This window comes from Oncorhynchus nerka, linkage group LG13, assembly GCF_034236695.1.
Source record: "Oncorhynchus nerka isolate Pitt River linkage group LG13, Oner_Uvic_2.0, whole genome shotgun sequence".
NCBI classification, from domain to species: domain Eukaryota; kingdom Metazoa; phylum Chordata; class Actinopteri; order Salmoniformes; family Salmonidae; genus Oncorhynchus; species Oncorhynchus nerka.
In genome coordinates, this window is record NC_088408.1 from 13,943,153 (window position 1) to 13,957,195 (window position 14,043).

A 14,043-nucleotide genomic window follows, 5' to 3' on the forward strand; every position below is an offset into this window, starting at 1 on the left:
GTGGTCTGGGACACTACATCTCAGTGCAAGAGGTATCGAGGCAGTCCCATCACATCACATCTGGCCATGATTGGGAGTACCATAGGGCTGCGCACAATTGGCCTGGTTTTGGCCGGGGTAGGTCGTCATTGTAAATAAGATTTTGTTCTTAACTGACTTGCCTAGTTAAATAAAGGTTAATAAAATACGAGCCAAAGTGGTCATCCCCTGATCTGTCTCTTAAGTCTAAATGATTGACAGAGAGCTGCCCCCCCCATGCAACATTGTCATGTTTCCATGGCTCCCAGCCCAGAGCTGCTGTGAAAATGGCGAGAGAACAACAGCTCTGTATCTGTCAAACACACAGAAGCTGCTCTTCCTCCCTGCTCTGATCATTCTAAATATATATCTACGTCCTGAACTGACAATATCCCAGTGACTCAACAGCAGTTACCTGTCATGTTGTTGCACCAATATTGACATTGACTGTAATGAATTTAAATTGGCCCCAGCAACTCTTTGCTGAATGGCAGATATTCCCACTCCTGAAAAGCCTCTGGAAATAGAATGTGGATAAACAAGGCAAGCGAGGGGTTAAGGTATTAAGCGTTGTGACAGGCTCGTCAATGTGTGGCTCAGAGAGATTCTAGAGAATGTTACTGGTGTGACAGGCTCGTCAATGTGTGGCTCAGAGAGATTCTAGAGAATGTTACTGGTGTGACAGGCTCGTCAAGGTGTGGCTCAGAGAGATTCTAGAGAATGTTACTGGTGTGACAGGCTCGTCAAGGTGTGGCTCAGAGAGATTCTAGAGAATGTTACTGGTGTGACACGCTCGTCAAGGTGTGGCTCAGAGAGATTCTAGAGAATGTTACTGGTGTGACAGGCTCGTCAAGGTGTGGCTCAGAGAGATTCTAGAGAATGTTACTGGTGTGACAGGCTCGTCAAGGTGTGGCTCAGAGAGATTCTAGAGAATGTTACTGGTGAGACAGGCTCGTCAAGGTGTGGCTCAGAGAGATTCTAGAGAATGTTACTGGTGTGACAGGCTCGTCAAGGTGTGGCTCAGAGAGATTCTAGAGAATGTTACTGGTGAGACAGGCTCGTCAAGGTGTGGCTCAGAGAGATTCTAGAGAATGTTACTGGTGTGATAGTGTTCCCAGTTGGACGTTGTTGAGGTGTCGGTTGTCAAGGGGAGCGGAAGAGAACGTTTTATGTTGCCATGGTGGAAGGCAAGGCACCAGGCAGAGCCACAAAACATTATGTCTGACAGTAAAGTCATCTAATTTTACTGTTGCTATGACAACAAACTCCTTCCATTTAGGGCCTGTGTTATGAGTGACTGTGAGCCATGGCGAGGCGTTGTGAGCAGTGTATCTAGGGTTCTCCTCAAGCTCTAAATAAACTCTTCTACAATGTTTGGTGTGATAGTGTTCCCAGATGACAGAACAAGTTCAGACTTGATTTTGATGAGGAGCTGGAGGGAGGTGCATGAGGAGGTGGAGGGGGGTGCATGAGGAGGTGGTGGGGGGGTAAAGTGCATGAGGAGGTGGAGGGTGGTGCATGAGGAGGTGGAGGGGGTGCATGAGGAGGTGGAGGGGGTGCATGAGGAGGTGGAGGGGGGTGCATGAGGAGGTGGAGGGAGCTGCATGAGGAGGTGGAGGGGGTGCATGAGGAGGTGGAGGGGTGCATGAGGAGGTGGAGGGAGTTGCATGAGGTGGTGGAAGGGTGTGCATGAGGAGGTGGAGGGGGCATGAGGGGGTGGAGGGGGTGCATGAGGTGGTGGAAGGTGGTGCATGAGGTAATGGAGGGGGTGCATGAGGAGGTGGAAGGGGGTGCATGGGGAGGTGGAGGGAGGTGCATGAGGAGGTGGAGGGGGTGCATGAGGAGGTGGAGGGGGTGCATGAGGAGGTGGAGGGAGGTGCATGAGGAGGTGGAGGGGGGTGCATGAGGAGGTGGAGGGGGGTGCATGAGGTGGTGGAAGGTGGTGCATGAGGTGGTGGAGGGGGTGCATGAGGGCACAGGGGTTCCCAAACGTTTTTGTTCCACGACCCCATTTTGATATCTGAAAATTCTTGTGACACCACCCGTGTGAATTCTTTTAAAATGAACAGCCAATGTTTACTTTTTTACTTGGGGCTATGACAGTCAAAAGAGAAAAATTATAACAGTATTTCTTCTCAACTCAACATCACATACTTGTAATATGGGGCAATCAATTGCAAAAAGAGTCTGACATAATCTCTTTTATCTCACCGCCACTAATGAGATGGGTGTGCATGAAGCATGCCGCGTCGGAGCTTCTCAAAGTCAGCGAGCATGGTCGACAGTGGGCGTGGTCGACAGGGGGCGTGGTCGACAGGGGGCGTGGTCGACAGTGCACAGCTCATCTCTGCTGTCACATCTAACCTGGATGGATCTTTAGTTTTAATGCAGACACTGAATCCAGCTTCACATAGATATGAGCTGGTGAAGAGACCATGAGTTTTATGGTGCTTTCAAGACGAGGTCAAAGATGAGGTCAAATCATGAAGTCAATGATCTTCAGGTCAGAAAGTCAGAGCCCCTGTTTCTCTTATTTAACTAGGCAAGTCAGTTAAGAACAAATTCTTATTTACAATGATGTCATAGAAACAGTGGGTTAACTACATTGTTCAGGGGCAGAACGACAGATTTGTTTTACCTTGGCAGCTCAGGGATTTGATCTAGCAACTGTTCAGTTACTGGCCCAACGCTCTAATCACTTGGCTATCTGCCTTCCAAGATGGACTTCTGAATTGAATGACCATTCGACCAGCTTGTTTCTTTCTGAGTTCCCAGTTATCTTGAGTGCACTGCAGTTGGACTGTCTGAGATTTCCTAGTTCCCAGTTGTTTTGAACACGACATTAATTCTCAGAGCGATACGGCATTGATTCTGGAACCAAAACTTCTCCGGTAGTGACCCATGAATGTGTTGTCTGCAGCATCACATGACAGCTGTTTGATTTCACTTACAGGCATGTCAACCAGGATCACAGGCAGACAGACTGGGAAGTTGATCTTAAACACAGGAGGCAGCTCATAATAACGGCCAGATGCAAATGGAATGGTATCAAACACCTGGAAACCATGTGTATGATGTATTTGATATCATTCCACTGATTCGGATCCAGTCATTATCACAAGCCCGTTCTCCCCATTTAAGGTTCCATCAACCTCCTGTGTCCCAAAGTGCTCTTCCAGGCGTTGGAAGTGAGAAGTCATCACTTGTGTGGGACACTTACTGATACTGTTTTCTGTTCTTTTCATTTCATAACATCTATTTTACATACATTGTAAATAACAACAGTTCCTCTTTCCAGTACCCCCCCCCACATAACCACCAGGCCTCGGTGTGAAATTGAACTTTGTCATGCTCTGATCTCATATCTCCACATGGTTTTGATGTAGTTTATAATTGAAGTTACCTGTTACCTGCAGTATATCTCCGGGTTCTGTGCTCAGCACTTTTGCTGCCAGTTGCTCTCCGTGTATCATACAATGGCAGAGGTAGACATATTCATAACTAGAGTGCAGAGGCCTGCCCGCTGCCCGGCTGTGGATTGAGCCTCATCTGTACAAAAGCACACCATTCGATCCCATATGGATTCGGTCTTTCTTCAATATAGCCATGCTCAGGAATCGTGAGACAGAACGATGTCCTTGTGAATAGCATCCCGCAACATGTATAGCGAACAAAATTCAATGTAAGGGCATCTCGGGCCTCACAGCTACCGTCCATTTGGAGAGCAGGGGAGTGTTTGAGTCGTTCAGTCAGAATTCATTATTTACCAGTGTTCTCTGACAAAGGTATTGATGTGATTTTCTGTGCCTCTGCCTTCCCACACATTGTTTTCAACATTTCAATTGCGGCCGGTATTATCAAAGTCTCTGTAATAGTGTGGTTTCACAGCGTAGTGGGCCTAGCCATTCACCCTGGAAATGATTCAAGTGTAGCAGTCAAGTGCGGCCTCTTCCCACCGTCTAAGGGCACTTTCTCGTTCAATTTTACACTTTAGATTTTAATCATTTTCATTCAGAGTTTTACGGTTACAATGATTTTGAGATACGAAGACAATGTTCAAATATTTTTTTTTGGTATATACAGTTGAAGTCGGAAGTTTACATGAACTCGTTTTTCAACCTCTCCACAAATGTCTTGTTAACAAACTATAGTTTTAGTAAGTCAGTTAGGACATCTACTTTGAGCATGACAAACATCATTTTTACAACGATTGTTTACAGACAGGTTAATTCACTCATAAATCACTGTATCACAATTCCAGTGGGTCAGAAGTTTACGTACACTAAGTTGACTGTGCCTTTAAACAGCTTGGAAAATTTCTGAAAATGATGTCATGGCTTTAGAAGTTTCTGATAGGCTAATTGACATAATTTGAGTCAATTGGAGGTGTACATGTGGATCCATTTCAAGGCTTACCTTCAAACTCAGTGCCTCTTTGCTTGACATCATAGGAAAATCAAAAGAAATCAGCCATGTTTGCCACATGCCTGGTTCATCCTAGGGAGCAATTTCCAAATGCCTGAATGTACGACTTTCATCTGTACAAACAATAGTACGCAAGTATAAACACCATGGGACCACGCAGCCGTCATACCTCTCAGGAAGGAGACGCGTTCTGTTTCCTAGAGATGGACGTACTTTGGTGTGAAATGTGAAAATCAATCCCAGAACAACAGCAAAGGACCTTGTGAAGATGCTGGAGGGAACTGGTACAAAAGTATCTATATCCACAGTAAATCGAGCCCTATATCGACATAACCTGAAAGACCGATCAGCAAGGAAGAAGCCACTGCTCCAAAACCACCATAAAAAAGCCAGACTTCAGTTTGCAACTGCACATGGGGACAAAGATCATACTTTTTGGAGAAATGTCCTCTGGTCTGATGAAACAAAAATAGATTTGTTTGGCCATAATGACCATCATGTTTGGATGAAAAATGGGGAGGCTTGCAAGCCGAAGAACACTTTCCCAACCGTGAAGCACGGGGGTGGCAGCATCATGTTGTGGGGGTGCTTTGCTGCAGGAGGGACTGGTGCACATCACAAAATAGATGGCTTCATGAGGGAGGAAAATTATGTGGATATATTGAAACAACATCTCAAGACATCATTCAGGAATTTAAAGCTTGGTAGCAAATGGGTCTTCCAAATGGACAATAACCCCAAGCATACTTCCAAAGTAATGGCTAAAGGGCAACAAATTCAATGTATTGGAGTGGCCACCACAAAGCCCTGATCTCAATCCTATAGAAAATGTGTGGATAAACCTGAAAAAGCATGTACGTGTCAGCGATTGGGTGCAGAGTGAAAGCAGAGTGAAAGTGAAGTCAGGCGCAGGACACAGGTATAGAGTAATCCACCTGAGTTTACTCAAAGAATAAAGCAAAATTCCAAAGTGGTTAGAGTGTTGGACTAGTAACCGGAAGGTTGCAAGTTCAAACCCCCGACCTGACAAGGTACAGATCTGTTGTTCTGCCCCTGAACAGGCACTGTTCCTACGCTGTCATTGAAAATAAGAATTTGTTCTTAACTGACTTGCCTGGTAAAATAAATCAAATAAAAAAGTTAAACAATTTAAAGGCAATGCTACCAAATACTAATTGAGTGTATGGAAACTTCTGACCCACTAGAAATGTGATGAAAGGAATAAAAGCTGACAAATTCTGACATTTCACATTCTTAAAATAAAGTGGTGATCTTAACTGACCTAGAACAGGGAATTTTTACTAGGATTAAATGTCAGGAAAACTGAGTTTAAATGTATTTGGCTAAGATCTATGTAAACTTCCGACTTCAACTATACAGTACACAGTATATACTTTTTTATTTTATTTTGTAAATTCTCCCACGACTCCATTTTCATATCAGGTGACCCCATGTGACCCCATGTGTCGCGGCCCCTAGTTTGGGGTCCGCTATTCTAGCAGCTTGAAAGACAGACGGACAGACAGACAGACAGACAGACAGACAGACAGACAGACAGACAGACAGTATTCAGTATTCACAACCTAAACCTCCTTTCTCTATTATGTGAGACACGTGGACCAAGTGTTTACAAGGGTGAAGAGGTTAATGAACTCCTCAGAGAGACAGTCTATTTACAGGGTGTTAAACTGACTTCAGGTCAGTAAGGTTGGGGCGGCAGGGTAGCCTAGTGGTTAGAGCGTGTGACTAGTAACCGGAAGGTTGCGAGTTCAACCCCCGAGCTGACAAGGTACAAATCTGTCGTTCTGCCCCTGAACAGGCAGTTAACCCACTGTTCCTAGGCCGTCATTGAAAATAAGAATTTGTTCTTAACTGACTTGCCTGGTTAAATAAAGGTAAAATGAAAAGGTTCACATGATTAATAGGGTCTACTGGAGAAAACATTCATAACTACAGACCTTAGAGTCTTTACAAAGTATTTAGTGAATCAGCCAATGAAGGGAGAATAGAATGATGATAACAGTAGGTCTATAGGTCACCCAACTGGGCACACAGTTGTTGAATCAATGTTGTTTCCACGTCATTTTAATGAAATTACATTGAACCAACATGGTATAGACAGACGTTGAATAGACAGTTGTGCCCAGTGAGACTGGTCAAACACTTTGTACGCTATGTAGGGAATAGGATGTCGCACGGGACGCAACCAATGAATATAATAGTAGGAGACATGAGATGTCAACATAACTAAATACAGTAGCAGGTTAGGAGATATTACTCTGAGGAGGGGATGGGAGTTGTATTGCTGTCTGGCTGATGGTTGGGATAAACCCAGGACTGGGGATCCACTGAGGCAAAACTAATCTGGAGGTCTGATGACAATAAGAACAACCTTTATCATTCTCTACACACCACTGAGTCGAGAGAGAGAGAGAGAGAGAGAGAGAGAGAGAGAGAGAGCGAGAGAGAGAGAGAGAGAGAGAGAGAGAGAGAGAGAGAGAGAGAGAGCGAGCGAGGGCGAGAGAGAGAAGGAGAGAGAGAGAGAGAGAAGGAGAGAGAGAGAGAGGAGAGAGAGAGAGAGAAGGAGAGAGAGAGAGAGAGAGAGAGAACGAGCGAGCGAGGGCGAGAGAGAGAAGGAGAGAGGACCAGAGAGTGAGAGAGAGAGAGAGAGAGAGAGAGAGAGAGAACGAGCGAGCGAGGGCGAGAGAGAGAGAAGGAGAGAGGACCAGAGTGAGAGAGAGAGAGAGAGAGAGAGAGAGAGAGAGAGAGAGAGAGAGAGAGAGAGAGAGAACGAGCGAGGACGAGAGAGAGAGAAGGAGAGAGGACCAGAGAGTGAGAGAGCGAGAGAGACGGATTGAGAAAATAATAACCTCCTGTATGTCAACATTGGTGTAGGAAAGGTTGTGGTTTTCTCCAGCTTCAGTCCATGAAATCAGTTTCAGTTTCCATTTCCTGTGTTCCCTTGACGACAAATATCAGGGCTCCACGGGGCACACATGTGAGGCTGAGTTGACCAGTGGCACGGGATAGTCCAGTGTGTGTGTGCGTGCGTGTGTGTGTGTGTATATGAGTTTGTGCCTCTTTGTGCCTCTAGCCCTGCCACAGAGCATAGGGAGATATGAGATGGAGGTCAGGGGTCATGGTGTCTCTCAGAGGGCTGTCGACCCTGTGGCAATATTCTCCTCAGAGCTGCCCAGCAACACACAAACACACACACACACTAAAGACTCGAAACACCAGAAACACAAACACACATACCAAAGACCTGAAAGATCAGCAACACACAAACACACACACCAAAGACCTGAAAGATCAGCAACACACAAACACACACACCAAAGACCTGAAAGATCAGCAACACACAAACACACACACCAAAGACCTGAAAGATCAGCGGCACACAAACACACACACCAAAGACCTGAAAGATCAGCAACACACAAACACACACAACAAAGACCTGAAAGATCAGCAACACACAAACACACACACCAAAGACCTGAAAGATCAGCGGCACACAAACACACACACCAAAGACCTGAAAGATCAGCAACACACAAACACACACAACAAAGACCTGAAAGATCAGCAACACACAAACACACACACCAAAGACCTGAAAGATCAGCGGCACACAAACACACACACCAAAGACCTGAAAGATCAGCGGCACACACACCAGAGACCACAGACCAGAGACAGAGAGCAGTTCTTCATCGCAGTAGTAACTTAATAAACAGAAAAACACCTAATGTACACCAGAGACCACAGACATCACAGGGGGCTGCTGAGAGGAGAGCAGCTCATAATAATGTCCAGAACTGAGCAAATGGAAAGGCATCAAACACCTGGAAACTATGTGTTGATGTTTTTGATATCATTCCACTGATCGCACTCCAGTCAGTACCACGAGCCCCTCCTCCCCAATTAAGGTGCCACCAACCTCCTGTGACAGACACCAGAGACCACAGACACCAGAGACAGAGAGACAGAGATAGAGCGGGAGAGAGTACAAAGACAGAGAGAAAGAGATATAGATCGAGAGAGAGCGAGAGACACAGACAGACACAGAGACAAAGACAGAAAAAGAGACAGAGACAGACACAGAGAAGAGACAGAGAGAGAGAGTGAGAGAGAGAGAGAGATAGAGAGAGAGAGAAACACACAGACAGAGAGAGAGAGAAACACACAGACAGAGAGAGAGAGAGAAACACACAGACAGAGAGAGAGAGAAACACACAGACAGACACAGAGTCAGAGACAGAAAAAGAGACAGAGACAGACACAGAGAGAGAGAGAGAGAGAGACAGAGACAGAGAGAGAGAGAGAGAGAGAGAGAGAGAGAGAGAGAGAGAGAGAGACACAGACAGATGTCCCCGACACAGAGAAGAGACAGAGAGAGAGAGAGAGAGAGAGAGAGAGAGACACAGAGACAGAGAGAGAGAGAGAGAGAGAGAGAGAGAAAGAGACACACAGACAGATGTCCCCGACACAGAGAAGAGACAGAGACAGAGAGAGAGAGAGAGAGAGAGAAAGAGAGACACAGAGACAGAGAGAGAGAGAGAGAGAGAGAGAGAGAGAGAAGAGAGAGAGAAAGAGAGACACACAGACAGAGACAGAGAGAGAGAGAGAGAGAGAGAGAGAGAGAGAGAGAGAGAGAGAGAGAGAGCGAGCGAGAGAAAAAAAAAGATAATTACTTGACATTTTGGAAAGAATTTACAAAAAAACTGAATACCTAACCTCTGTGACCAACACAAAATTAAGGAAAGCTTTGACTATGTACAGACTCAGTGAGCATAGCCTTGCTATTGAGAAAGGCCGCCGTAGGCAGACCTGGCTCTCAAGAGAAGACAGGCTATGTGCCCACTGCCCACAAAATGAGGTGGAAACTGAGCTGCACTTCCTAACCTCCTGCCCAATGTATGACCATATTAGAGACACATATTTCCCTCAGATTACACAGACCCACAAAGAATTAGAAAACAAAACCAATTTTGATAAACTCCCATATCTATTGGGTGAAATACCACAGTTTGCCGTCACAGCAGCAAGATTTGTGACCTGTTGCCACAAGAAAAGAACAAACACCATTGTAAATACAACCCGTATTTGTGTTTATTTATTTCCCCTTTTGAACTTTAGCTATTTTCACAACATTACAACACCGTATATAGACATAATAAGACATTTAAAAAGTCTTTATCCTTTTGGAACTTTTGTGAGTGTAATGTTTACTGTACATTTTCAATTGTTTATTTCACTATTATCTACTTCATTCCTTTGGCAATTGTAACATATTTACTCATAAATAATAATGCCAATAAAGTCATTTGAGATTGAATTTGGCTCCCAAGTGGTGCAGTGGTCTAAAACACTGTGTCTTAGTGCTAAAGGCATCACTACAGTCCCTAGTTCAAATCCAGGCTGTATCACAACTGGCTGTGATTTGGAGTCCCATAGGGTGGTGCCCACAGTTTTGCCAGTGTAGACCAATATTGGAAATAAGAATATGGACTTTCCTAGTTAAATAAAAAATGGAATAGAGGAAGAGCGCAATGATTCTGAGATCTGGGCTGAGATCATAGGGCCCTTCAACTGAATGTTTTCAGACTGTACCATACAAACACACAGATAATGCCTGCCTGCCTGCAAACACATAACAGCATCTTCCAGACATTACTTCCATTTTGACAGTGAGTTCCCTCCTGGCACTCTGTGGCCTTCACAATGCTGACGAGTGTTCAAGTATCAGACTACATTTGATGCATGGCCAATTCAGGAAGTATATTCATTGTGCAAAGCTCTCATTGTACAAATTTAAACCGGAGAGTAGATTGAAGATGAATTAGCGTAACTTTAAGAGTGATGGGTGAAGACAGAGAGAGTGAACTGGATGGGTTTTGTGTGTTTGAGAGCTTTAAAGTGGGAATGTTGGCTTGGGATGCATTGAGTACTGTGTCCTGTATCTAGACAGTAAGGTCTATTTTCTCCCTCTCTCGGTCTTTCTCTCTCACTTATTAAACAGCAGCACAGGCCCTCAGCCATTGGCCAACAGTATGTCCCCGAGACTAAACACCATGGCAACATCCACTGAAAAGGCCGGTAACTTGTTCCAAGGTCCCACCCATTTTAGCTCCCTCTGCTCCTTCCAGCATGTTTAGTTGAGAAAGTATATAGAAATCAAAAAGTCTATATATCTCTCTCTCTTTATCTCTCTCTCTTTTATAACTCTCTGGCTCTGTAACGATGTGCACTGAGAGTCGGGAAGCAAGTTCAGGGAGTGTTTTAATCAAATAAAAAGAACATAAGACAAAACAAGAAAAACTAACAGAACACAGACCAGGAACAATGACGCCTGGGGAAGGAACCAAAGGGAGTGATATACAGTTGAAGTCGGATGTTTACATACACCTTAGCCAAATACATTTAAACTCAGTTGTTCACAATTCCTGACAATTCCTGACATTTAATCCTAGTAAAAATTCCCTGTCTTAGGTCAGTTAGGATCACAACTTTATTTGAAGAATGTGAAATGTCAGAATAATAGTAGAGAGAATGATTTATTTCAGTTCTCATATCTTTCATCACATTCACAGTGGTTCAGAAGTTTACATACACTCAATTCGTATTTGGTAGCGTTGCCTTTAAATTGTTTAACTTGGGTCAAACGTTTTCAGGTAGCTTTCCACAAATTTCCCACAATAAGTTGGGTGAATTTTGGCCCATTCCTCCTGACAGAGCTGGTGTAACTGAGTCAGGTTTGTAGGCCTCCTTGCTCGCACACGCTTTTTCAGTTCTGCCCACAAATCTTCTATAGGATTGAGGTCAGGGATTTGTGATGGCCACTCCAATACCTTGACTTTGTTGCCCTTAAACCATTTTGCCACAACTTTGGAGGTAAGCTTGGGGTCATTGTCCATTTGGAAGAGTAATTTGCAACCAAGCTTTAACTTCCTGACTGATGTCTTGAGATGTTTCTTTAATATATCCACGTAATTTTCTGTTCTCATGATGCCATCTATTTTGTGAAGTGCACCAGTCCCTCCTGCAGCAAAGCAACCCCACAACATGATGCTGCCACCCCCGTGCTTCAAGGTTGGTATGGTGTTCTTCGGCTTGCAAGCATCCTCATTTTTCATCCAAACATAACGATGGTCATTATGGCCAAACAGTTCTATTTTTGTTTCATCAGACCAGAGGACATTTCTCCCAAAAGTACGATCTTTGTCCCCATGTGCAGTTGCAAACCGTAGTCTGGCTTTTTTATGGCGGTTTTGGAGCAGTGGCCTCTTCCTTGCTGAGCAGCCTTTCAGGTTATGTCGATATAGGACCCGATTTACTGTGGATGTAGATACTTTTGTACCTGTTTCCTCCAACATCTTCACAAGGTCCTTTGCTGTTGTTCTGGGATTGTTTTGCACTTTTCACACCAAAGAAGGCTTCTCCTTCCTGAGAGGTATGACGGCTGTGTGGTCCCATGGTCTTTATACTTGCGTAATATTGTTGGTACAGATGAATGTGGTACCTTCAGGCATTTGGAAATTGTTCACACGAATGAACCAGACTTGTGGAAGTCTACAATTTTTTATTCTGAGGTCTTTGCTGATTTCTTTTGATTTTCCCATGATGACAAGCAAAGAGACACTGAGTTTGAAGGTAGGCCTTGAAATACATCCGCAGGTACACCCCCAATTGACTCAGCCTATCAGAAACTTCTAAAGCCATGACATCATTTTCTGGAATTTTCCAAGCTATTTAAAGGCACAGTGAACTTTGTGTATGTGATCTTCTGACCCACTGGAATTGTGATACAGTGAATTATGAGTGAAATAATCCGTCTGTAAACAATTGTTGGAAAAATTACTTGTGTCATGCACAAAGTAGATGTCCTAACCGACTTACCAAAACGATAGTTTGTTTATTAACATGACATTTGTGGAGTGGTTGAAAAACAAGTTTTAATGACTCCAACCTCAGTGTATATAAACCTCCGACTTCAACTGTGAAGATAATCAGGGAAGTGATGGAGACCAGGTGAGTCTGATGACGCGCAGGTGCGCGTAACGATGGTGACAGGTGTGTGCTATAACGAGCTGCCTGGTGACCTATATCTCCTTCTCTTTATATCTCTCTCCCTCTTTATATCTCTCTCCCTCTCTTTATATCTCTCTCCCTCTTTATATCTCTCTCCCTCTCTTTATATCTCTCTCCCTCTCTTTATATCTCTCTCCCTCTCTTTATATCTCTCTCCCTCTTTATATCTCTCTCCCTCTCTTTATATCTCTCTCCCTCTCTTTATATCTCTCTCCCTCTCTTTATATCTCTCTCCCTCTCTTTATATCTCCCTCCCTCTCTTTATATCTCTCTCCCTCTTTATATCTCTCTCCCTCTCTTTATATCTCTCTCCCTCTCTTTATATCTCTCTCCCTCTCTTTATATCTCTCTCCCTCTTTATATCTCTCTCCCTCTTTATATCTCTCTCTCCCTCTTTATATCTCTCTCCCTCTTTATATCTCTCTCCCTCTTTATATCTCTCTCCCTCTCTTTATATCTCTCTCCCTCTCTTTATATCTCTCTCCCTCTCTTTATATCTCTCTCCCTCTTTATATCTCTCTTATATCTCTCTCTCCTCTTTATATCTCTCTCCCTCTTTATATCTCTCTCCTCTCTTTATATCTCTCTCCCTCTCTTTATATCTCTCTCCCTCTCTTTATATCTCTCTCCCTCTTTATATCTCTCTCTCCCTCTTTATATCTCTCTCCCTCTTTATATCTCTCCCTCTCTTTATATCTCTCTCCTCTCTTTATATCTCTCTCCTCTTTATATCTCTCTCCTCTTTATATCTCTCTCCCTCTCTTTATATCTCTCTCCCTCTTTATATCTCTCTCCCTCTCTTTATATCTCTCTCCCTCTTTATATCTCTCTCCCTCTTTATATCTCTCTCCCTCTCTTTTATATCTCTCTCCCTATATCTTTATATCTCTCTCCCTCTTTATATCTCCCTCCCTCTGTTTATATCTCTCTCCATCTTTATATCTCTCTCCCTCTTTATATCTCTCTCCCTCTTTATATCTCTCTCCCTCTTTATATCTCTCTCCCTCTTTATATCTCTCTCCCTCTCTTTATATCTCCCTCCCTCTGTTTATATCTCTCTCCCTCTTTATATCTCCCTCCCTCTGTTTATATCTCTCTCCCTCTTTATATCTCTCTCCTCTTTTATATCTCTCTCCCTCTTTATATCTCTCTCCCTCTTTATATCTCTCTCCCTCTCTTTATATCTCTCTCCCTCTCTTTATATCTCTCTCCCTCTTTATATCTCTCTCCCTCTTTATATCTCTCTCCCTCTCTTTATATCTCTCTCCCTCTTTATATCTCTCTCCCTCTTTATATCTCTCTCCCTCTGTTTATATCTCTCTCCTCTTTATATCTCTCTCCTCTTTATATCTCTCTCCCTCTTTATATCTCTCTCTCTTTATATCTCTCTCCCTCTGTTTATATCTCCCTCCCTCTGTTTATATCTCTCTCCCTCTCTTTATATCTCTCTCTCCCTCTTTATATCTCTCTCCCTCTTTATATCTCTCTCCCTCTCTTTATATCTCT

The 14,043-nt window shown here is 43.8% G+C and overlaps 1 protein-coding gene across 1 annotated transcript in view; it reads right to left on the minus strand.

Annotated features, from left to right (window-relative positions):
• LOC115117491 (forkhead box protein N3-like) overlaps positions 1-14,043 on the minus strand; it is a 127,797-nt gene that overhangs the window by 70,512 nt on the left and 43,242 nt on the right. The window lies entirely within an intron of this gene.